This window comes from Zalophus californianus, chromosome 4 (genome assembly GCF_009762305.2).
Source record: "Zalophus californianus isolate mZalCal1 chromosome 4, mZalCal1.pri.v2, whole genome shotgun sequence".
NCBI classification, from domain to species: domain Eukaryota; kingdom Metazoa; phylum Chordata; class Mammalia; order Carnivora; family Otariidae; genus Zalophus; species Zalophus californianus.
Window position 1 is genome coordinate 72916655 of NC_045598.1, and position 25728 is coordinate 72942382.

General features: G+C 41.8%; 1 long non-coding RNA gene across 1 annotated transcript; it reads left to right on the top strand.

The window, feature by feature from the left end:
- LOC113938154 lies at positions 1-24994 on the top strand. Its single transcript, XR_003524837.1, has 3 exons — positions 1-218; positions 23974-24129; positions 24908-24994. It is a non-coding gene; the product is annotated as an uncharacterized LOC113938154 (long non-coding RNA).
- The last annotated feature ends 734 nt before the right edge of the window (positions 24995-25728 follow it).

Consider the following 25728-nt stretch of genomic DNA (forward strand, 5'->3'; position numbering starts at 1 on the left):
TGTGTCTGGGCCTGGCTTCTCCGGCATGCAGCTTGTAGTGTCGAAGGCCATTTGGGCGCAGGCACCCGGGCAGTGGGCCTAAGGAGAAGTGCCAGGCTCCGGTAATGAGAAACTGTCAGCCTGCCGCTCAGTTTTCAGTCATTTAAGAATGACCTTGATAGATGATTTGGTCTAAGAGTCACTTGAGCAGTGAAGGGTTCAAACAGCACCCGGAAAGGGTAAGTGTAATTCGGTCTTCAAATCCTCGTCTAGTTCTCTCTGGTTTTTACAGTAGTTTTCCTGGTGTTCTGTCCCTGGATCCCCGAGATTCAGCAGGGAAAGTGGGGTATTTTACAGATCAGGAAATGAGGCTGGAAGGGTTTAAGGCTCTGGATTAAAGACACGAGTCTCAGGATTAGGCCTGGCGCTCTGCTTGCTGGGACGTGCTCCATTAGCGACGCTGCACCGAGTTTACAGACGCCCTTTCCTTGCTTGTGGCAAGCAGGGCCTGGGTGCGCGAGAAGGGGGTGCGTGAGAAGGGGGTGCGTGGGGAGTTTAAACTTCATAGGGTCTGAGCTCTAGAGGAGAGAGAGGACTCGCCTCCTCCAGGTGGAGCTGGAGAGGGCGAATAGAACGAGTAAGGAAAGAATTCAGAACAATTTTATTTTATTATTTATTTGAGAGAGAGAGCACACATGCAGGGGGAGGGGCAGAGAGAGAGAGAGAGAGAGAGAAGCAGGCTCCCTGCTGAGCAAGGAGCCTGATTCGGCGCTCAATCAATCTCAGGACTCTGGGATCATGACCTGAGCCGAAGGCAGTCGCTTAACCGACTGAACCATCCAGGCGCCCCCAGCTTCATTTTTAAATTAGGAATATCATACTCAAATCCTGGAAATAAAACCCTGAAGACAGAATCCCTGAAGAGAAGATCTAAACTGCCCGTGAGGGAAGGAACCGAAGAGGGAAACAACAAACTTTTACCAAGCACATGCTCTGCCCCTGGCACTGGGGACACCAAGAGCAATTGAGGTCTCAGTCTTTCTAGAACTGGTGGTAAGTGTGTGCGTGGGTAGTGAGACAAGTCAATGAGTGCTAACACAGGCTGAATTGGAGGAATGCCGTGAGTGTGCTCTGGGAGCCCAGAGGAAGGGCACCACATATTCAAGTGGGCCAACTCTGTGCCAGAACTTTCTAGGGGCCTTCATGTATGATGCTTCAGAGTAATCTCACTTCACACGATGTAGACATCATCATCCAATTTTCAGAAGGGAAACTGAGGCTCCGTGAGGTGAAGAAACTTGCTCAGGTGACAGAGTATTAGGAGGTAGGAGAAAGATTGGAACACACGTGTGCTGGGCTCCAAAGCTGATGCTGTTTGAGGGGTCCGCGTTCTGAGTGACCAAGGGCCATGTCACTTTTCCTGTTCCACCTATCAGGACCATACCCTGTTTTCTCCCTTGGATGGGGGAGAGCCAAAAGGGGAGAGAGGGGTGGGCTCTGGGTGAAATGTGAGCAGATGCCATGCAGAATGGGGTTTACCTTGCATTCTGACAACTAGTAAACTTGGCTGATCCTTGAGCCCACATCGCTGAGGGGCAAGCGAAGGGTCCCAGAGAGGAAAACTTACCGGCTGGATCGGCTGCTGTGTGCTGACTTGTGGCGTTGATTGCACGATCTGAGGTTTTACATGCATTCCCCGTGACCTTAGGCTTAGGAAGAAACAGAGAATTGAAGGCACGGATTAGGAAGGTCATTAGGTCTGTCCCACCTGCCCCTATTTCACCTCTTAACAACTCCTTGAAGGGGGTCTGTTGGCCTGAATAAATTAAGAAAAAAAAAAAGAGCTCGTTGATTCAGCAAACTTCATGGACAAGACGTGAGCAGTTGTAGCCCAGCTGTGTTCTGGCGGGGGGAGGCCTGTTTTGGACAAGCTGCACGTTTTCTTGACGTAGCCCTGCTCCCAGCATCTTGGCGCCCACGGCTGGGGTGGGGTTGTGCAGGGCTACAGCTCTAACAGATACCTGGCCACATGAGCAGGGGTACTCTGGGGGTTAACTCCAAAATAGTTTCCCACCCTTGGATCATTATTTTGTCGGAAATGAAACCTCTGGTGTTCCCCGGCCTCATTTTGATACCTGCCATCCTTCCTTTCCCTCTTTGGAGTCCTATAGTAATGTCATTAAAGTCCCTAGAAAATGTCAGCCGAAACCAAGGTTTCTGTCGGTTATAACCTATGAAAAATGTATTGGATTTAATATGTTTGGTTTGGGAAATCAGTTTTTGTCCACTATAACCAATTGTCCATAATAACCATGTCTGTTGTAAGTGGTGTGCACTGTAATAACCCTCATATAAAGGGTAAAATGAAAGACAAACCATTTCAGATGGTAGCTGGAGCCGTATCAATATAGATCACTGGCTACGTATATCAAATGATTGATGGCCATTTTTAAGGCTTTTTCAATTCAATGTTGTGCCGTCTAACGGCAGTAAAGCACACAGTATTTGCTGATACCCTTCCTGATAAACCGTCTGGTTGCAAGTGAGAACAGCTTAAGGAATGAAAAGGCACCAGGAGCCATTTCTTTCAAATGATCCATCCCCAGTGTCCTGATGGGAGGACAGTCCTCGTTACAGGAGAGGGGAACACGCTGAAAGTAGGCCATGGATCTATGGCAGGATAGGCCCCCTGGAAGGGGAACGGGGGCCACTCAGCACAGCTGCAGACCCCGCCGGGCTAGTCACCACTGGTTGGTGGACTTGGAGAGAGAGATGATTCTGGTGCCCCTCTCATACTGACAGCAAATGCTCGTACTTGTTAGTTCATGTAATCCTCAGAGAAACCCAGTGAGGACTGTATTCCTCTTGGTTCCGTTTTTCCATTTGGGGAAGTAGAGGCACACAGAGGCTAAGGAACTTGCACAAGATCACAGTTCGTGAGGGCTCAGGCTAGGGATTGCACCAGATACTCTGGCTCTAGAGTCTGAGCCTCGAGTTTCTAGGTTATTCTATCTCGCGGGTCAGGGAAGTGTGTTTGATCTCACTTATAGGTGGAATCTCCAATAGTCCAGCTCACAGAAGCAGGAAGTAGAATGACAGTTACCAGGGGCTGCAGGGAGGTGAAAATCAGAAGTTGATGGCCAGAGGGTACTGAGTTTCAGTTATGCGAGATGAGTAAGTTCTGGACACCAACTGCACGGCATAGTGCCCACAGCGAACACCACCATACTGTACACACTGAAGATTTGATGGGAGGGGAGATCTTACATTAGGTGTTCCTGCCGCGCACACACAAAGTAATAATAATAATGATAATAATAAAAGGGAGGGGAGGAAGCTTTGGGAGGTAATGGGTGTGTCTGTGGTCTTGTTGGTGGTGATGGTTTCACAGGCGAAATCCTTTCCTGAAACTCATCGTGTTGTATTCATTAAATACGTATGGCTCTTCACATGTCAATAAAGTGTTCTTTATTTTTTAAGTGTGTGGATATTTAACTGTGACTTCTGGCTGTTTCTTGCTGACATCCACACCCACAAGCACCTGCTAATAGCTTTGGCTTGGTGAGGATGCCTTCATTTTTATTCCAAGCCCTGACTCATCACCATGATGCTAACCAACCATCTCACCCTTCCGAAGCCAGGAACATGCACCAAAATGTGGCCATTCGGACGAGGCTGGTGCTCCTCACACACGTTCACACAGGTACCTCTCCCTCTCCTGCACAGTGCATTCACCTTTTACTTTAAGCAATTATTTGCATAATTATTTTTGGATATAATTTCCTCAGAGTAGACTATAAGCTCCTAGGGGCAGAGGTCATTTGTCTTAGTCATTGCTGCTCACCCCTCCCCCCGTCCCCCGCCCCATGACAGCCCAACAAGGAGGCTGGAACACAGTAGGGTCCAAGAATTGTTAAAGAATAAGTAAAATGAATGCAATTCTTCAATACTGAAAGGAAAGAAGGTATTTTATCTGTCCTTCCTGGCCTTTATCCAGGATGAGAAATGTGATAAATCCTTTTCAAAAGGATTACTTTCCTTAAAATATCCATGTCGCTGTTAAGGAAATGAAATTTCACAAAAGCCAGGACCCTCCAATATGAAACCAGTGTAACTTTCAAACTGCACTCGATTCCAGACACACTTGCACACGCATGTACACACACACACACACACACACACACACCAGACCCCCAGTGTGCACCCCATTAAGCCCACACTGCTGTTCTCGCGCCCTCTGAGAGGCTTCCTTCCGCCCGGGGAGCATGCATCAAAGGGGTGAGCTCACTGTCTTGGTGGAACCCTCCTGATGCTCACTTGCTCTGGGAACACATGCAGATACTCACAGTTTAGCACATGGGCCCTGCCTTTTCAGCTGTCTTTTAATCTTGGGTAAATTGAACAAGCGTGGAGAACTTGCAGGTGACAACCAGCTCGGCTGAGATGCAGGGATGAAAACCATGTCAGTGGAGTCCCTGAAAGTCCTCCAATGTGCTTGAAGCATATAAAGAAAACCCTTGATCCTGGCTATCAAAGGGTGCAGAAAGATCAAGAAGAATTAAAACTGATGGTGTGCCAGAAACCACCTGCAACAGAAGGTCATTACTTCCCCTCGTTAAAACAGCCTCAGTTCTGGGGCCTGATCTGAAGCTTAATTGAAATGTTTCAAACAGTGGATTATAACGAAGATGAGACATCCCCTGTCCATTTCATGACCTTTGTTAAGAAACGCAGATTGGTAATAAGGTAAAAAAAAAAAAAAATCTGAGCGATTGCCTGAAGACAGTTGAGCCCCTTAATGATATGAGCCGGGATGTTTTTCTTGGCCAGGAGGGGTTCTCCAGGCTGCCGCAGGGATAGGAAAGCCAGAGGACCTGGATCCCAGCCACTCCCCTGGAACCTGCTTCTCCATCACCCTGTCTGTGACCTTTCCTTCTCTAAACAGGAGTGGAGGGACACCAGATGCAACACTACCTCTGGGATAATAATTGTCCGTTGTTCCAAACGTTACTCTTGTGGTGCAAAGGGGCCCATCGCCCTGTCAGGCTTCTTTTTGCAATCTTTCTATCTAGCTTGTGTAATCACACATGACCCCTTTGATAGATGAAGATGAATAAGGCCCTCCAGGTCTGCAGTGGATGGGACAGCACCAGGAGGGGACACTGGCAGGAGATAGCTCAACTCTGATGTTATCAATTTCTCTGTATCCTGAAAAAAAATCACAATGTTGCTGCAACTTACGCTTTTCACATGATAATAAATTGCAAGTCATATTTGTCCAGAGATTTGAATGCCTTCTGGCTCTCTTCCCCTTTTTGGTATGATTATCTGCCCTGGCAATAAAGTCCATGTCTGAAGTCCTGTGATTATCGCAACCTCCAGCCGGCACATTGTGAAAGTCACTGTTTTGGGGATATTGTTGCAGGAGCTGACATGAAAGCTTAACAAAAGTTCTTATGTCTTATGGGCATTTCTGCTCTGGACTCCCCTGATCTAACCTGATGCAGATTTTAGGTTTCTTACATGAGTGCTCAGATGCTTGTCTTTAGGAACGCTCTATGACCCCCCTTAGCAAAGTCTGGTCTACAGCATCAAGATCTTGGGAAATGCAGAGGCTCAGGCTCTGCTCCAGACCCACTGATCGGCTCTATAGTTTAAGAACATCCCCAGGTGATCCACATGCATGATAAAGTTTGAGAAGGATGTTAGGAGGAGGGAACTGTCTTGGCTGGGTGGGTTTGAGGAATCATACTGAGCATTTCTGGGTGCAGAACACCGTTCTAAGATTGGACTCAGTTGGCCCAGCGCTGAGCAGGTCCAGATGGATGCTCTGCTTCTCTTGCACTGTTCTAAGGAGAAAGGGTTAATAAGTCCTTCAACAGCTGGAGCAGTTTTGCAATCAAGGACCAACATAAAAAGACAGCAGGCCCGGCACCAAGGCCAGCCTGCCAGAGCTGTTGGATTAGAGGTCCTAAGACAGCCTGCGAGAAAGTACTAGTCGTTCCTTCTGACTTTATTAAACCTTTGTGTGGTGGCAAAGTTTGTTTGAACTTCACTAAATCCCCCAAATAAAAGACTAGCTTGGACCATCTGGTTCTCTAGAATGAAATAATGTAATTCAGGACAAGCAATTATCAATAATTGTTTTGAGATAGTTAAGAACGGAAACTTAGTCCCACCTGCTGTTCTCTCCCGAAAGTATTTTTTCTCACTAACCCTTTTGAGAGGAAAGTTGAACTAGGAAAATTGGTTTTATTTTTACATCTTGCTTTGGGTATCTCTGATCCTATCTCATTTAATGCTAGTATAACTTTTTCTTCAAAGTTCAATATTTGGTCCCCCTGAACAAATACACACACACACACACACCTACCTCCTTTTTTTTTTTTTTAAACTTTGCTTTCATTATTATCTACATTTCTACTGTCTTTGTATTTGTGCTTCTTTCTTTCTGAGTTTCAGCCCCATGATATTTTGGGGTTCTCATATTTAATCCTCCCAAAACATTTATTTCCCCGTTTTTCTTTCCCATTAGTCCTTTTAGCACAGATATAACTGAAGAAAAAAAAAAAAAACCAACCCAAGCATTTATTGAAATGTTCAAAAGGGCTCTTCTATTGAGGTATGTACTGATGCAGTTTTATTTATTTATTTATTTATTATTTTTTTAAAGACTTTATTTATTTATTAATGAGAGACAGAGAGAGAGAGAGAGAGGCAGAGGGAGAAGCAGGCTCCCAAGGAGCAGGGAGCCCGATGCGGGACTCGATCCCAGGACTCCAGGATCATGACCTGAGCCGAAGGCAGATGCTTAACCATCTGAGCCACCCAGGCGCCCCTGATGTAGTTTTAAATAGTTCTGTACCTATACTTAAGAAACCCAATTTGGGGGTTGCTTTCTCAGGCATGTCCTCTTTTGAGCCTTCCGACGGCTGTGAGTGAGAACTGGTGGCGGTCACGGGACTCTGGGACTCTGTGTCTGGAGTTCCCAGATGATCTCAGGACCAAGTCCCATAGTTCTGTCAAGTGCCTCATTTTTCTGACCTGAAAAGTGAGGCAAGTGCCATCTTCCTCGTCCTGAGGGACAGGAGAGGGCCAAGGGGGCTCCCAGGCCTGTGAGAGCCCAGCCCTGAGCCCAACACTCACCATATTGAATGCCATGCTGCCCTCATGGTCTCTCTACTCCTGTCTCGTTGCCTCGTTCCCTCGTTGAACCAGGTGCGTCAGGATAAGGGACCCTTCATAACTCCAAACACACCAGACTGTTCCATCCTCTCTTGTTGGCGTGTACTCTTCCTTCTGTGCGATACACTTTTCCCTTGTCTGCACTAGTCATCCTTCAAGATTTCCAATCAGCATCACCTTCTTGGGGCAGCCTTCCTGGTTTCCCCAGGTCATGTTCACTGCCCCTTCCTTTGAAACTCCAGTGTTCACAAAACATTCCTTTATCAGTGAGTCTATACCCACATTGTATATTTGCCTACCTGGTGGTTTGCTTTTTTTCAAAGGTATTTCTCTGCCTTCCCAGTGGAACATGAGATTTTTGGATGTGACTAATCCATGTCTGTGTTTTCAGGGTCTGGTTTAGAAATGATTGTGGAATCAATGAATGCATGGCCTTCTAGACCAAACTGCATTTGGTTTTTTTTTTTTTTAAAGATTTTATTTATTTAATTGAGAGAGAGAGAATGAGAGATAGAGAGCACGAGAGGGAGGAGGGTCAGAGGGAGAAGCAGACTCCCCGACAAGCAGGGAGCCCGATATGGGACTCGATCCCGGGACTCCAGGATCATGACCCGAGCCGAAGGCAGTCGCTTAACCAACTGAGCCACCCAGGCGCCCTGCATTTGGTTGTTTTAAAGAGTGTTTGGATAGAGCTCTTTGATTGCAAGTGACAGAAACAAACTTGAACTTGATTCTGCAAAAAAGGAGAGAATTTGTTGTAAGAGTCCGGGATGTCTCATGGAACCCAAGGGTGGGAATGTAACCAGTCTCTAGGACCAGAATGGAACTAGAGACTTAAAAGAAATCAGGAATCTCTTCATTTGTCATTTCTGCTGTTTACTCATCTGCTCCTCCACCTCCTTCTCTCTCTTTCTTCCCCCTCTCTCCATCCACTCCTCCCCGGAGGTTTCTCTGTTTCTCAGATCACATGAAGAGATGCTGTGTTTTATGTCCAGGCACCTATAGAGTCTGATAAATGTCCCCTTGGTTTCAACTCCAAATCCTCAGTAGAGAATCTGGTTGGCTCAGCTGGGGTCAAATGGACCAATCATCTGGACCAATCATCTATAGTCAGGGAAAATAGCAGAAAGTCCCAGACGATAGGGCAAGAACAGACACCTCCAAATGTGGGATGATAATTACATACTCAGAGAGTATTTTAAATGCCAAACTGGAAATGAGCTTAAATGGTCAAATTACACATATTAAACCCTATTTTTAAAAAAGATTATTTATTTATTTATTTGCAAGAAAAAGAGAGCATATACGGGGCGGGGCTGGGGGTGGGCAGAGGGAGAAGGAATAGCAGATATTTAACCAACTGGGCCACCCAGGCGCCCCTATTAAACACTATTTTTAAATGACTTTTTAACCACATGCCACAATAGATTTTAATAAAACATGTGCCTCTAAAATTAATTTTCATAGGCTTTTGGGGTCCTAATAATTTTAACACGTGCTTTTTTGGGCCTAATAATTTTAATGTGGTTCTTTGTGTTGCTATTTAAGTCCTTGATAATCACCTCTTAATATTTCTCTAGAAAAATATGAAGCAATATGCCACTTAAGTCATATGTTGCTTAGTTGTTTATATGAAGTGTGGTAACTGAGGTTATCTGATATTCCTAGAGCTTTTTCTTCTCTTACTTAAAGATCCATGCAAAGCCCTCAATCAAGACAGGTCAGTGGGAGATATTAGTTGTGATGGAAGAAAATGTAAAGGCTTTATTGACACACTGAATTTCAATGCTTGTTTCTAAAGGGAAAAAGTATGTTTTTGTCAACAAATTATATTTTGATTTTCTTCCCAAATCAGTTATTCAATGGGATTCCACAAAGTGTAATCTGTCTAAAAGGTGGCTGTCTTAATCTGCATGCTCTGGAGGTTGGGGGAATAAGGGCAGATTACCAATTGCAGATAGGATATCACAAAGCCTTCTGACTGGGACATCAGATCGCAGTGTGCTTAGAACTGGGTTGGACAATCTCTCAACTAGTGACAATTACAGTTTCAACAAAAGAAGGGCTATAATTAAAAGAGAGATGGAGCCATCTATTGGGAGGTTTTCCTCTGGAATTTTGTCTCCTTGTAACCCGCCAGAGGGGTAAATGAGGATTTATATACCTTTGATGTTTGTGTTATTTCAGATTACTATCAATGGATGTCCATTGTTCTTCAGAAACTGGATTTTCTCACAAAGAAATATTGTCTTACATGTAAATTCCCAATTATAACATAATCATCATTTACAACCTGTCAGAACCAGGACTGGGAATAGACTTACTGTCTAGTCAGTAGACATTGTGAGCTATAATAGTAGTAATATTATTAACATTAATAATAACAACAACACTTTTCTAATAGTGCCTTGTAATTTGGAGATGTCCTAATGAAATAATGAATGTGAAAGCACTTTGTAATTCTAAAAACACAGAGCTTTTAACGTTACAACCAATCTTTTTTTTTTTTTTTTTAAGTAGACTCCATGCCCAATGTGGAGTCCAACGTGGGGCTTGAACTCACAACCCTGAGATCAAGACCTCAGCTGAGATCAGTAGTCTGATGCTCAACTGCCTGAGTCACCCAGGCACTCCCAACAAATATTTTTAAGTCATTTAAACATTAACGTTCTTTTAAACATTAAGCATTAATATTCTTAGTATGTTACAGGTGGTGATGAGAGAATTTGGGAGGCAACTAACATGTTGGTCTGTTCTTTCAAAGAGTAGGTTAATTTTATTTGAGGAGGCAAGATTAAGACTGAGACAAATAGAAAAAAATAAGACAATACCAACTTGTGAGATATGACCCATTTGTATATGTTCAGAAGAGAGGGGGATCAAAGAAATCTAGAACACAAATTCTATGAGGTCAGGTTTTTTTTTTTTTTTTTTTTTACTCATCACTGTATTTCTACCATTTAAAACATGCCTGGAATATAGTAGGTGTTCAATAAACATTTGATGATTACTAATGAATGAGGAAAGATTTAAGCAGAACACTGAGAAGTGGATATTATTTGTATATATATGGAGAACAGAGAGGAGAGAATTGTAGGTATTAGGAAAGAGAAGCCATGTATAGAAAATGGATAATGGGTATTTTGTAGAGGAAAAACAGTATGGAAGGATGGATTGTTTTGCAGTGGCACATGGGATGGCTCTAGAAAGAGTAGGTGTAGGAAGAACAGTTGGGAGCCTGTCAAAATAATCCGACATCTAATCCACCATTACATCCTGTTGGTTTAGCTTATCCTATGCCTTAAGGATATACCAATTTCTCTCCATCTCTACTACCACTCCAGCTATGCTGGTCTTCTCTCACCTGGACCCTACATAGCTTCCTAACCAGTCCATTTGCATCCACTCTTGCCCTGCCCCATCTACTTTTCAGACACTGCAGCTGGAATGATCTCTGTAAAATTAAAATTGGATCATGTCACCCTTCTGTTTCTTATTGCTCTTAAGATAAAGACAAACAGCCTGATTGGACAGGCTTTGGTCTATCTCTCCAGCAAAATTTTGAACCACTTTGCCCCACCCTCTCGTAGTTTTTCCTGCAATGGTCTTCTTTGAATCCTTTGAATGGGCCATGCTGCCTTCTAACCCAGGGCCTTTGCATAAGCTGTTCATTCTGTCTGGCAGACTCTTCCCATCACCCTTCGTCCTTTGGGACTCACTCAATAGTCACTTCCTCAGGAAAGCATTCACTGACTTCTCTAATTTAGGCCAAATCTTGTTATTATATGTTTTTCAGACTCCTAAATCCATCTTGTTTCCATGGTTTTAATCTCACATTTATTTCCCTGATTATCTAATTCATGTCTGCCTCCCTTATCGGACTATGAACTCCACAAGGGAAGGAATATATATTTTTTTGCTCACCTTTGTATTCTCAGTATATAACTCTGTACCTGGCATTCAATAAGTATTTGTTGAAGGAGTAAAGAAGCGATTAAATGAACCAGGGCTGTACAGTGATATGGATAAAAAATGGGAACCCCAGGATGATGCACGCAGCTTCAGGAAGAGAAACAGCACTGTGCATTGAGAAGAACATGGTTTTGGTGTCAGAAAACCAAGGTTTGAGTCCTGACTTTTCTACCAATTGGCATAAGTTATTTTGGGCCATTTCCTTAGCTGTTTTTAGTCTCTACTTTCTAACTTTAAAATGGGAAACAATACCACCTGTCTCCAAAGCGTAGTGAAGAATGAATGAGAAATGTACACAAAGGTGCTTTATTAAATAGAAAGCACCTAAGAAAATATCAATTTTACAGCCAGAAATGACCCTAAAGAGAATCCTGTCCTGACTCTGGCTGTAAGGATAAGGAAAAAGAGACCAAAGAGAAGTTAAATGGCTTTTTCAAAATCAGTTCTCCGCTTAGTAAAAATACTAATAATGGTAATGATTTTGATATTGACACTTTTAGGGCACATATTATATACTAACCACTTCATCAGTATATTTCTTTTTTTACCTTATCTTTGCAAAAACCTACCCAGCAGAGATTATTTCTATTTTAAATTACAGAAACTTGTCAAAGAGTCAGAGAAGCGTAGAGTTGCAATGAGAATTTAGTGGTCTTGGCTTCCCATGTGGCAATGGATTGTTTGATTATTTCATTGTGGGGACGAGAGGGAGGACTCAGACACATCTCCACATTTTTTAGCTTGAGTTGGCCCCTGTCAGATTTAGATGAGGAGCTCAAAGTAGAAGGAATGAATTTTACTGTTGTGAAGATAAGACTGTGATATTTTAATAGGACCAATTTTTGATGAAATTACTGAGGTTCCCAGAGCAAGAAACAAAACCCTTAAGAGTTCTTTAACTGGCATTTCTCATTCTTGTGAGGGTTTTGTTACCACTTATGGAAGAGAAGAAGTGTTTATTATTGTGAAGTTCTTACAACAAGACATTTTAAAATGTGAAATTTATAATTTTATTGCCATTTTCAGTATAAAATGCAAATAAGTTTTGATTGTGAGTTAAACAAAGAATAGGATGTTACTTCAGCCCCCACTTTTTATCACAATACTACGATTATTGTTGCTTGCCCCCTCAAGGACAGCAGGGCGTGCTCCCTCCCCCTCCTCTATCCTCTCCCTCCTTCCCTATTTCTTCCATTCCTTCTTTCTGTATCTTATCCAGCAAGATTTTATTCACCAAAATATGTGCAAGGCAGCATTAGAAGTAGCCAAGAGCATTTCACTCATATGGTGGCTGCTTGGCAGCAGGCGTTCCTGAGGGTTAGCAGCCTGGAAGTTTATTCACCCGACAAATATTTATAGAGCTCACTTGCTTTTTTGTCTTTTTTGAGGTATAATTGACATACATTATCCTATTAGTCTTCAGGTGTATACCATAGTGAGCTGGTATTTTTATTTATTTATTTATTTTAAAAGATTTATTTATTTTTAGAGAGAGAGAGAGTGCATGAGCGGGGGGAGAGGCAAAGGGAGAGGGGAAGCCGACTTTCAGCTGACCCGGGAGCCCAACGCCAGGCTGGATCTCAGGACCCTGAGATCCCAACCTGAGCTGAAACCAAGAGTTGGATGCTTAACTGACTGAGCCACCCAGGTGCCCTGTGAGTTATATTTTTATATATTACAAAATGATCCCCATGGTAACTCTAGTTATCATTTGTCACCATACAAAATTATTAAATATTATTGGCTATATTTCCTATGCTATATATTATATCCCCATGACTATTTCTTTTATAACTAGAAGTTTGTATTTCTCAATCCCCTTTGCCTATTTTACCTGCCTCCTGACCCCTTCCCTCTCTGGTAGCCAAAATTTGTTTCCTTTTATCTATGTGTGTTTCTGTTTTGTTTGTTCATTTGTTTTGTTTTTTTAGATTCCACATGTCAGTGAAATCATACAATATTTGTGTTTCTCTGTCTGACTTATTTCACACAGCATAATACTTTCTAGGTCCATCCATGTTGTTGCAAATGGCAAGAGCTCATTCTTTTTTATGGCTGAGCAATATTCCTATATATGTGTGTGTGTGTGTATATCTATCTATTATTTATCTATCTATCTATCTATCTATCTATCTATCACATCTTCATTCATCTATTGATGGTCACATGGGATCCTTCCATACTTGCTATTGTAAATAATGCTTTAATGAATATAGGAGTACGTATTCTCTTTGAATTGGAATTTTTGTTTCCTGTGAATAAATACCCAAAAGTGGAATTGCTAGATTATATAGTAGCTCTATTTTTTAATTTTTTGAGGAAACTCCATACTGTTTTCCACCTTGGCTGCACCAGCTTGCATTCCCACCAACAGTGCACAAGGGTTCCTTTTTTTTTTTTTTAATATCACTGCCAACACTTGTTGTTTCTTGTGTTTTTTTTTTTTTTTCCTAATCAATTCATTTATTTTTCTTGTGCTTTTGACTTTAGCTATTCTGAGAGGTGTGAGGAGATATGTCATTGTAGTTTTGATTTGCATTTCCCTGATGATGAGTACTGTTGAGCATCTTTCCATGTGCCTATTGGCCATCTGTATGCCTTCTTTGGAAAAATGTCTATTCAAGTCATCTGCCCATTTTTAAATCAGGTTGTGTGTTTTTCTGATATTAAGTTATGTAAGTTCCTTATATATTTTGGGTATTTACCCCTTATCAGATGTATGATTCGCAAATATCTTCTCCCATCCCATATGTTGTCTTTTTGTTTTCTTAATGGTTTCCTTCACGATGTGAAAACTTTTTAGTTTCATGTAGTCCCATTTGTTTATTTTGGCTTTTGTAGCCCTTGTCTGGGGAGACTGGGACCCCCAAAAGCCTGCCAAGACCAATGTCAATGAGCTTACTGCCTATGTTTTCTTTTAGGAGTTTTATATTTTCAGGTCTTCAAGTCGTTAATCCATTTTGAATTAATTTTTGTATACGTGATAAGAGAGTGGTCCAGTTTCATTGTTTTTGTATGCGGCTGTCCAGTTTGCTCAAAACCTTTTATTGAAGACCATGTCTTTTCCCTATTATATATTCTTCCCTCCTTTGTCATAAAGTAGTTGACAATATAAGCACGGGTTTATTCCTGGGCTCTCTATTCTGGTCCATTGATCCATGTGTCTATTTTTGTGCCAGTACCATACTGTTTTGATTACTAAAGTTTGATAGTACAGTTTGAAATCAGGAAGTGTGATACCTCCAGCTTTGTTCTTCTTTCTCAAGATTGCTTTGGTTATTCAGGGCCTTTTTTGTTTTTTTGCTAAAATTTGCTACAAATTTTAGGATTTTTTTTCTCCTAGTTGTGTGAAAAATGCTAGTGGTATTTTGATAGGGAATGCATTGAATCTGTAGATTGCTTTGGGTAGTATGGACATTTTAATAATATTAATTCTTTCAACCAATGAGCATGGAGTATCTTTTCATTTTTTTGTGTCATCCTCAATTTCTTTCATCAATGACTTACAGTTTTCAGAGTTCAGGTCTTTTGCCTCCTTTGTTAAATTTATTCCTGGGTGTTTTCTTTTTTTTCGATGCAATTGTAAATGGGATTTTTTTCTTAATTCCTCTTTCTGATTGCTCATTCTTAGTGTATAGCAACACAACTGATTTCTGTATGTTAGTTATGTATCCTGTGACTTTACTGAATTCATCTACTGGTTCTAACTGAATTCTCAAAATGACTTTAATCATGACTCCTATTATGTATGACTCTATACTGACAACCTCGAAGACTTTCTCAGTCACATGAGGAAACTGAGGTACGGAGAAATTAAGCAATTTACCTAAGATGGCTCAGCTAACAAGTGGTGGAGGAGAGAGTTGAATGCAGGCAACATGACTCCTGAGCCCATGCTTGTAATAACGCTCCATGTTGCCCTGGGTACAAACCCCATCCCTGGGCATTGAGACTCTACTGCTTCATTTTCAGAGAGAATCCGAGGAATGCAGGAGAGATGGGGAGGCCAAACCCTGTTGGAATAAAGCTACTCCTAACCTAGCCCTAGTTTTTGAAGTGACTGTCATTCTAAGCAGCTCTCCCTACCCAGGCTTTGAGATGGTCTGTCACGAGCCACCTGTACTTTTGACCCGGAAATGGGCATGTTCATTATTCGCGCAGCCCTTGATTGGGGAGAATAATGTGCAGAGGTGGGTATTGGGTGGCTTCCACCTGCCAGATTCTCTGGCTATATTTATAGTCATGTTTGTGCATTAATATTTTATACTTAGCTAAATTGCATGCATTGCATTTAAGGCCAGGTTTGCCTTGTTTAAAAACATCCAAATTGGGATTAAGTATTCAAACTGTAATCTCTTTAGTGGGCGTCTGTCCATTGGATTTGTATGACATAAAGAGGGTTATTGAAATACAGTAACTTTAATATTTTTTATCCTCTATACAGAAGTCACTCTTAAATGAATTTAGAAACAAGGAGAGGCATTGGACAAATACCAAAGAACAAAGCAGCTCTCATTATTTTTCAGGCCAGTTATAGCAGAGCCCGCATCTGTGGAAGCTTCCCCAACCAGTTTCTTCCTCATAAGCAGTAATATGCTATGCTCCTCGGTGCCGCATAGTAAATTCCCTGGGGGCTTCTAATTTCTCCCCTCTCCCTGTTTGTAATGGTGTTGTTCTAAGTTGAGACAGTTTCCCTTACTCTTTACCCTGGAGCTGCTAGAGAATTCAGTTCATTCAAATCCGGAATATTTCTAGGAATGCGGCCATGGGCGGAGTGGGCTTGGGGGTTAGGACGGGTGACTTGAAATCTACGCATTTGTATTAATTGAAGAGAGAGCAGCCCTAGTTAGTATTCCACAAATATTGAATATGAATAATCACATAAGACACTTACTAGTATAAAGAAACCAATAAATTTTATTTTTGTGGTACATTAAAATAAAATTCAGATAAAAATTTAAAATCATAGCATATCCAGAATAACCATTTGATAGCTATATATAAATCTATTTTAGAGATGTGCAAGCACAAATTATGGAATGCCAGAGCAAGTTGATTTAGGCTGCTTTTTCTCTAATATAAATAATGCAGAGTGCCGCAAATATTCAAGTACACTTAACTGAACATAATTAAAATATTGGAATATATTTTAAAAATAAATAATTAAGTAGTTAGAAGTATCTGCAATACTAATTCAAAGTGATAGTCATATGGTGATTATATTATGCAGTTTACCCAGTACTTTTGCTTTAAAGTGCAATAATAAAATTTGCATTTAATAAAAATTATGATTCTGTAATATTTGAGGATATGGGCAGAGTCTATTTCCAGTACAAAACACAACCCTTGTCTCTCTGATCCATCAACAGATGGACTGAGAACAGACATTTTCAACTCAGCTGAGCAGCCTGCCTTACACCCATCATGTTTCTAAATGCTATGTCAAGGGTTTTGTTCACCTGCCCGCCCCCCCGCCGCAAGAGTGTCAGCTCCTTGAGGGTAGTGACCTACGTATCTTTGTACACCCGGTGCTGAGTGAAATGCTGGTAAGCTGTAGGTATTTAATAAATATGGTTAAATTAATGAATCAAAGAGTGACTGTCTCTACCCTTGCTGCTTGTCCTCAGCACAGTAGTAGGCCAAGCATGGCTCTCTCAGGGATTTGCCTCTGCCCCCTCCCGTCTGCCCCTCCTCTGCCCCCTGTCTGGGATGCTCCTCTCTCAGATATGAGCAGAACTCACTCCCTTACCTTCTTCCTGTCTTTGTTCAAATGTCACTTTCTCTGAGGCCTCCTCTGACTTCTCTGTTTTAAATAAAATTGCCACCTGCCCCCACCTCAGTGCAGTTTCTAGCTCCATTTGTATCTCCCTCTGAAATAGTACATGATTTACTTGTTTATTTTGTGCATGATCCTATCACTTTCACTAAAAATTGTGAACTCCGTGGAGGTCAGGATTTTCTCTTTTGTTCACTGCTGTATCCCCAGCCCACAGAACAGTGTTTGACTCATAGTAGATGATAATAATAATTTGTTGTGTGAATGAATAAGTGAGTGAGTTGAAGATGAAACAAAGGATCGCCCTGAAGGAATAAGGCGAATGAGTGTGATTTAGAATGTATTCAGTGTTTCGGGGCCCACAGAATGGATCAGATACATTTGCATGCTTTTCTGCCTCGCCTGCCATTGATGGCTCCTGAGGTGGAGATGGAAACCGGACATTTTCATTTACTGAAAATGCTTGCCTGATGTGCCGTTATTTCTACAATCTTCCCTGGAGATCTGAGTCTGCTCTGAAGGCTTGGCCCAGATGGCTAACACTTCATTCATCAATTCCAGCCAGAATGGATTCTTAGCCTTACATCAGGGAGCTGTTCCTCTCCCAGCTGTTGATCATTGTCCTTGTCTGTGTCCTTGTCTGTGCCCACCTTCCAACTCCTTTACAGCCCTGAGTCCTCAGCATAGCACTAACCCCATCCCACTCCCAACCGGTCCAGGAGCACCAAGGCCGGTCAAATATTCTGGGTCTGCTGCCCCTGGGTGACCTTGCACAAAATGGTAGATTAAACATGGTTGCAAGTTCCCTGTCATCCTCTTTTTTGGAGAGGCGATGCTGTGTCCAGGCTGGTTTTGTGACTGGCTTTGACCAGTGGAAGATGGTGGACATGACTTTGTGCCACTTCTGAGCCTGGCCTTTAAGAGACCTGGCAGCTTCTGTTTCCTCCTCTTCGAAGCCCTGTGCTGTCATGTAAGAAGTTTGGCTTTCCTGCTGGAGAGATCATGCAAAGAGACACAGGCCCTAAAATTACCTGGCAAGAGGGAGACCTGGTCTTCCCAGCATCTTAGCTGCCCCTGTCCGTGTGGCCATTCCCAGCAAGGCACAAGTCATGGAAGGGAGGCATTTTGGATGTTCCAGTCCTATCTGCTATCTGAGACCCAAGTGAGACCATCAGAACAACTGTCTAGCTGAGCCCACAAAGTCAACCCACAAAACTGTGAGAAATGATAAATTATTGCTTTAAGCCACTAACTTTTGGGGTAGTTTGTTACACCGTAATAGATCATTGAAATAGGCAGGTTACAAAACCTCTTTGAGCCTTTATTTTCTTACCTGGAAAATGGAAACTGTAATCTCTGCTCATGGAGCAGCTGGGAGGCTGTATGGGGAAACTTCCTCGCATGATGCCTGGGAGACATAATTATTCAGTAATGTCAGTCTCCTTCCACTTGCCTTCCCTGGGCAGGCCCTTAAGTTCCAGACATATCCCTCCAATTTCATCAGTCATCAAACTTTACCTCTCCCTGTCCATCCCATTTCCTTTTACAATTTATTTTGGAGAAGACAACCTGATAAACTCATTCCAGAGGCTATGGACACTAGTCTCATTTGTTAGGGCTTTAGGGCTATCTGTGTTTAGAAGGAGCTTCCAGTAAAGCACAGATCTCTTTCCTGAGGATTGAAATTTTAGGTTCAGTGATGGAGGAGGAGCTCTGGGATGTGAGAGGAGAGCTCTGGGCGGGAAGAACATGCCTTCTTGGAGCCCCTTGGCTTTCTTGTTTGTAAGCCCCTCGCCTTAGCAAAGCCCAACTCAAGACTCAGCCATGTTCAAGCCAAAGGAAGCTTGCACTTTCTTCCACCCCATACCCATGTCAGCTTTACCATTAGGCATCTCAGCTGCTCCTATTCCTTTCCTTAGCTTTAAACCCTCCATAGTCTGTTCCATTTTGCCAAGAGGTGCAGAACTGCAAAGGAAGGCAAAGTCCATTTCGCAGTGACCCCTCAATTATTTCACTGTGAAGCCAACAATTCTCCCTCAGGCGTAAGGGAGGTAAGAATGGCCAAGGCTTGGGTCAGAAAATGACCTACCAAGCTCTGGCTGATTTGTTTATTTTTAGTTTATTATTAGTATATCCATTTATTTTTTGATAAATCTTGTCTATTCAGCAACTGCAGACTTTTGGTTTGTTTGTTCAGAGATCAGTTCTGTTTTAGAGAATATATCTACTACCTTTCCATTTCTGCTACCATTTTTACTATAAAACCCTTATAAATAATAATAAATAATAATAACAACTTCTAATAAAAATAATAAAGACCTACCTGCGTTGGCCATCTGTACCCTGTTACTGGGAGCAGATATTGTCTGGAGGTGCCTCCTCATCTGCAAGATGGAGCTGGTTCCCTCTTCCAGTAGCTGGGTTGAGGGGGTTAAATGAGTCGAGTTTTGGAGGAACTGGATGAGGACTTGGTAGACAAACTTGTAGTGAGCAATGGTCTAAAAAAAAAAAAAAAAAAAAACAAACAAAACAAAAAAACTTTCTCACACTCCCAAAAGAGAAAAAAGTTCCCTTGGTAAGGATCAAGATTTATTTTCAAGTTAAGTTAATGCTATTCAAATTTGATATGAGTGTGAATAGAATAGAATAGAATATTTCCAACATTGATCCTTTCTTTTGCTGGTGTGGGGGGATGCCTTTATAGGGAGATGAAATTCCCAGAAAATGCCACAAACTTAGTGAAATTTTTTCAGTCAAAATTTTAATGGGACAAATAGTAATGACGATCGTGGTAAGCAGGAATGGTGAAAGGGTAACAAACCAAGAATACAATTAAACACATTAAATAAAGCAACAAATTGCAAAAGGTCTGGATAATGCACCAACTACATAATTGGTCAATGAATAATTATAAACTGGTTATGCCTAAAAACATGTTTTCATTTCAGTGCACAATAAAGGGGTGTCAGACACTTTGTCTAAGGTCACTTTAAATTACAGAAGAATGGTTTGGTTTTTGAAATCATTGTTGAGATCAAGCTATTAGGCTGAGAAAGGGGATGATTTTGTTGTTCCCTTCCAAATTTTGGTGAGTTTAATTTGTAATGGTTTGGAGATACATGAGTGGTGGAGGTTGATGGCTTTCTCATCGACTTCGCTGCCCTCCGGTAAATAGATGCTGTAGCCTTTTCATTTCCTTGCCTTGAGCACTGGAAAAATCCTTTCCTCCCCTCTGAGAGATGGCGAGGGAGTGTGATGGAGTAAGGGTACTGGGCTTTATGTCTTGGACAAGGCCCTTAATTTCTCAGAATCCCCATCTGATCATCTGCAACACGGGAATGATGATTTTGTCCCTATCTACCCCAGGGCGATAATTCCTTCACAACAAGAATGCAACACCCTTCAGATGGGGAAGTCGCACCAGGAGAACCATCCTGTGGCCGGTAATTGTCCCAGTCACTACATTAATATGGAAGGGTGGTGGACATTAGTTGGCTATAGAAAGAGGTCTGGGCCATCTAAATGCTTTCATTCGCCACACGGCCCACTGAGAGCAGACTGCCCAGGCAGTGATGAGTTTTCCTTATAGCTCGAGTGGATAAATCCAATTTGATGGATGGACTAATCTTTGTCAAAACAGTATTTCAAAAGAGATATTTTCTTTTGGTCTCTGTGGATTGTGAAGGGCACATATCCAGAGCTTTTAAACTAGTTAATTTAAGTTAGAAAAGTAATACAAACACATGTACAGCGTACTAAAAAGTGGAGTAATATAATACAAGTCACTCTTAGGTAACCACTGTTAAAAGTTTCTGTCTTTAACTCTTATCACAGCTACCATTATAACTTTAAATGGTGTACTTCTACTATTGATTGATCACTGCGGGTGCCATCTAGTGACTCTTCGGTATGGAACATGAAATATTTAGGGCAATTGCAACATTACTCATTCCCTCTCCTCCACTTCATTCGCAGATTTTGTTAGTTGTATTTAGTTATTACAAAGAATATCTTTGTAATTTTAATTAATATATATTCACACCGCTACCTCTTGATTCATTGAAATTAGACTTCTATTTCTTGCTATGAAAAATTAGATTAGTTTACTTATACTCTTCCTAAGCTCTTCTTTTTTCTCCCAATTTTGATTAATTATGTCATTTTCACCTTGTTAAAATTTATATTTGCATTTTGTTTTGCGATTATAATGTGTTCTGCGCTTAGTTCATAATTTGATTAAAAAATTAAAAACCAACAAAAGTAGTCCTATGACTGTGCAAATATTATTCACTGCAAACCAAGAAGTCTGTGGTTAGACCTAAAGAGAAACAAACTAACCCTGGGCCCCCAGCCTGTTTCTCTCAAAAGAGAATTTTCTGAGTGTCTTAAGGTCAAATGGATTCTTTCAGAGTGTCTTTTTAGCTTTATTCATTTCTTCTAGCTCAACTGCACTTCTTTTATCTCTTGTAGTTTTCTATTTTGACTCTTTTTTATTTTTCTTGAGTAGTTATTTTTCATGTAGAATTCATGGTGGCACACTTTGTGGCCTCTGCATTTCTGCAAATCTTTATTTTGTACCCATTCTACATTTGTAGTTTGCTTGGTGATAGAACTGTAGGTTTGAAATAATTTTTCTTAGAACTTGGAAGGTATTACTGCCTTTGAAAGCATTTACCTTCTTGCATCAAATGTCTTTGATGAGAAATCGCATGTCAATCCAATCTTTATTCTGTTGTGAGTAGCCCATTTTTTTCTCTCTGGAAATCTGAGATTTTCTCTTGATCCTTGGATTTCTGAAATTTCATTAGGATGTATCTTAAAATGGGTTTTTCTTTTTTTCATTCATACTGCTCATCATTTAGTGGGTCTTTTAAATCTAAGGACTCACGTCTTCTTTTCATTTCAGAAAACTTTTCTTGTATTATGTCTTTGGTTATTTTCTCCCTTCTGTGGTCTCTGTCTTATGCTTCTAGAGTTCCCATTAGCCAGTTACTGATGTCTTAAATTTCTTCCCTTGCCTCATATTTGCTATCTTGTCTTTTTGTGCCATGTTTTGAGAGATTTCCTGGAGTTTGCCAGATCTTCATTTTTCATCTATAACACATTCAATTAGGCAGATTACCCACTGAATTTCTGATTTAGACATTATGTTTTTCCTTTTCAAGAATTCTTATTTTGTTCTCTGAGCATTTAAAGAAAAACAGCTCCTTGCTTTTGGTTATTGGATCCATTGTCCTTTTGAATTTTTTTCTGAAACTAACTGACTTTTTATACAAAGTGATCTTCTATTTTCTGCATAATTGCTGATCCCTATGAGGTAAATTGCTCCCTCTCTCTTTTTTTTTCATAATTTTCTTAAATATTTAATAATCCTTAGAACGTGTCTCTCTCTCCCTCTCTCTCTCTCTCTCTCTCCCTCTCTCTCTCTCTCTCTCTCTCTCTCTCTCTCTCTATATATATATATATATATATATATATATATATATATATTCTCAGAAGTCCATGAGTCCTTTAAGACAATTTTCTAATTTGGTTTTCATTAAAATATCAGTTGCTGACTCTGGAATATCTAGTGTGGCAAACAAGGTCAGAACCCACATTTGCATTTTTTTGAAGATTTTATTTATTTGTCAGAGAGAGAGAGAGAGAGAGAGAGAGAGCACAAGCGGGGGGGGGGGGGGCGGCAGGAAGAGGGAGAAGCAGGCTCCCCACTGAGCAAGGAGCCGGATGCGGAGCTCGATCCCAGGACCCTGGGATCATGACCTAAGCTGAAGGCAGACGCTTAACTGACTGAGCCACCCAGGCGTCCCTGCATTTGTGTTTATACGATGACATCCATGGCTTGTGTTGCCCAAATGACATCAGAGCCCCCTGCACAGATGATGATTTGCACACACTGGCGGACCAGTCTGGGGAGGATTGACTTCATGCCTGGTTCCTGGGCTCTGATTTGAGAAACATGGCTTTAGTGTATTTCGTTCATGGATAAGATGACTCTATAATTTATTACTCAAACTGAGTAATGACTGAGACATTTGGCAAACCTGGCTGCCTGTCCCTAGCCACTGTGGGCAGTGGAGGGATGGCCACCCAGCTGTTGGATGATAAGGCCCTGGCACTGGTGACCCTCAGGGATGTGGACTTCCCCCAGGAGGAGCAGCAGCAGCTGGACCAGGCTCTGAGGATGCGATGCTGCACAACTTCTGGAACCTGGACTCTCTGGATCTCTCGGGACTGTGAGCAGGAGAAGCCGAGGACCCTGCACCCATCTGGTTCCTGATCTGTGGATCCCATCATACCCGAATAAGAATAAAATCTACATTTTAAAACAGCAGGAGCCTCTTGGACCAGGCTTCGCTTTCAGCTGGGGTCTGCAGAAAATCCCAGACTGGTCGTCATATACTCTCAGCTTCTTCCCCTTGACCCCACCTCTGGCCACTCTCTCCCTCAAATCTGGGTCTTTTCCCTCCTCACTTCCTCTGAGACTTGACGTTCATGCCTCCTGCTCTCTTCCATGGGTCTAAAGTTCTATTTTTTAGTTGCCTTCACCTCCCTCATCTTGTAAATAAAACAAAGCTTTCCCTGCAACCAACCAACCAACCAACAAATAAAAATCGACCAACGGCAAAAAACTGAGACTTTCTGAGCATAAAAGGAAAACTGCTGATTGATGACTGTGTGAGGATCACAACATAAACTGGAACATTCTGAGCAACCCAGGATGACTGGTCATCCTACTCAAGGCAGGGCAACTTTGCTTTTCAGTTTTTTCCCTGGCAGCTCACAAAAGTCTGGAATTGTCTCTGGCTCTGCTCTGCTTCTACCTCAGTGCCCAGCCCCAATAAAGGACCCTGCTCTAGGCAGATCCCTCCCCTTCTCTAGGGAATAATTCTCTAGGCTTTACCCAGAAGGCAAAAGCTATTAATTGTTAGCTGATCTGCAAGCATAGGGTGTGGGGAGTGCTTTGCCTCATTGGTTCAGCTGTTCCAAATGTAGTTCTTTTAATTAATTGCTCTTATGATTTCTCACTCCCCACCCACCACCTCCCCCTCCCCCTACAGCTCTGCATGTGTTGCCTCTGAACTTGGAACTTGTCCAGGACTTCCTTGCAGTTTTCTTCACTTTTCATTTCTCTGCCACCCTGGTCCCATGTGCTGTCTTCCGTGAATCCCTCCATCTCTAGCCCATTGATGTGGCATCCCACTCTTCTTGAACAGGTTTGGTTTCATTATTTCAAAATGTTTATTTTCTGTAATTTCCCTCGGCTCTTTGGAGGAAGGGGAGGTAGGTACTGTGCTCAGGACACCATTGTGAACCAGCGCTCTCTGTTCGAAAGCTCTGTGCTTTTGAATTTGAATCTGAAAATGGATGTATCTGCTCTCATGGGTATAACACAACCTCAGAGTAAACCATGAAATAATGCTGAAAGGTCCGTTTAGGAGACGACTTCTTTTTCTATTCTGTCCTCTCCTTCCCTAAATAAACCCAGAACCGAACACTCTGTGAAGGCATCAATTCTCAGGAGAGGACTTTCTGAACTAAAACTCCATTCTAGTCCACTGTCTTCATAGCTTATACCTATCCTGAATTACACAGGGAATAGTGAAGTGGTTTAAAATAGAGGACTGTTTCTTCTAACGTTCTGTGGACATGTGAGAAAAGCATCAGAAGTTGAAAAAAAGTTAAATATGTGTTGAAAAACTGCTACGGTCTCGGGCTAAGTGGTGTAGGGAATATAAACAAATATAAGATTCCTTTCCTCAATATACTCATTACCCAGCAAAGTTGAAAAGATATTCAGAAAAAAGTTAGGGGCAATAGAGAGTAGGTTACACTTCAGAACCTAAGTGCCAAGATTGAGGCCAGCCTGCCAGGGTCCTGATTTCATAGGGCAGGGACTCTCTGTGGGCCTGGGGGGCTCACGGAAGGCAGCCCAAGCCTGTAAAACATATAGTAGCCTCCCCTTATCCGCAAATTCACTTTCCATGGTTTCAGTTACCCGAGGCCAACCACTGTCCGCAAGCAGATGACCCTCCTTAGGTCAACAGTAGCCTAACGCTGTGTCACATGGCTACGTCCTTCACTTCACTTCATCTCATCACGTGGGCATTTAATCATCTCCCATCGTCGCAAGAAGAGTGAGTACAATACAATAAGACACTTTGAGACCATAGTCACATAATTTTTGTACGGTATATTTTTATAATTGTTCTAGTTTATTCTTAGAGTTGTTCATCTCTTATTGTGCCTAAATTATAAATTAACTTCATCATAGGTATGTATGTATAGGAAAAAGCATAGTACATATCAGGTTTGGTAGCATCTGTGGTTTCAGGCATCCACCGGGAGTCTTGGAACGTATCCCCCCGCAGAAAAGGGGGTTACCGTACTCTGACTTTTGAAGAAATAATAGGAGTTAGATTGATGGAGAAGAGAGGCTAAGAGGAGGGAGGCTGCTGTGTACAATGTTTGGTGGGTGGGTAGGCGAGGTAAGCACAGAATGTCCATGTTGTATCAGGGAGGGGAAAAGGTCTGTTAGCAAGGGGGATGGAACCTTGTGAAAGTTCTGGAATGTCAGCTAAGGTATTTGAATTTTGCTCAGTCAGAAGATTTTGAGGAGGAGTACATGATTAAGGTTGTGCTTGAGAAGGCTACAATGTGCTTAAGATGTGTTTATGAATTACAGTTGTGAAGCACAGGGAGAGAATAATGTGAAGCCCAGACAGAAAGATAGCCAATAGCTAATTATATCAATGGTATTAATAAAAAAAAGTTACCATTTTAGCGGTGCCTGGCTGGTTCAGTCGGTGGACCAT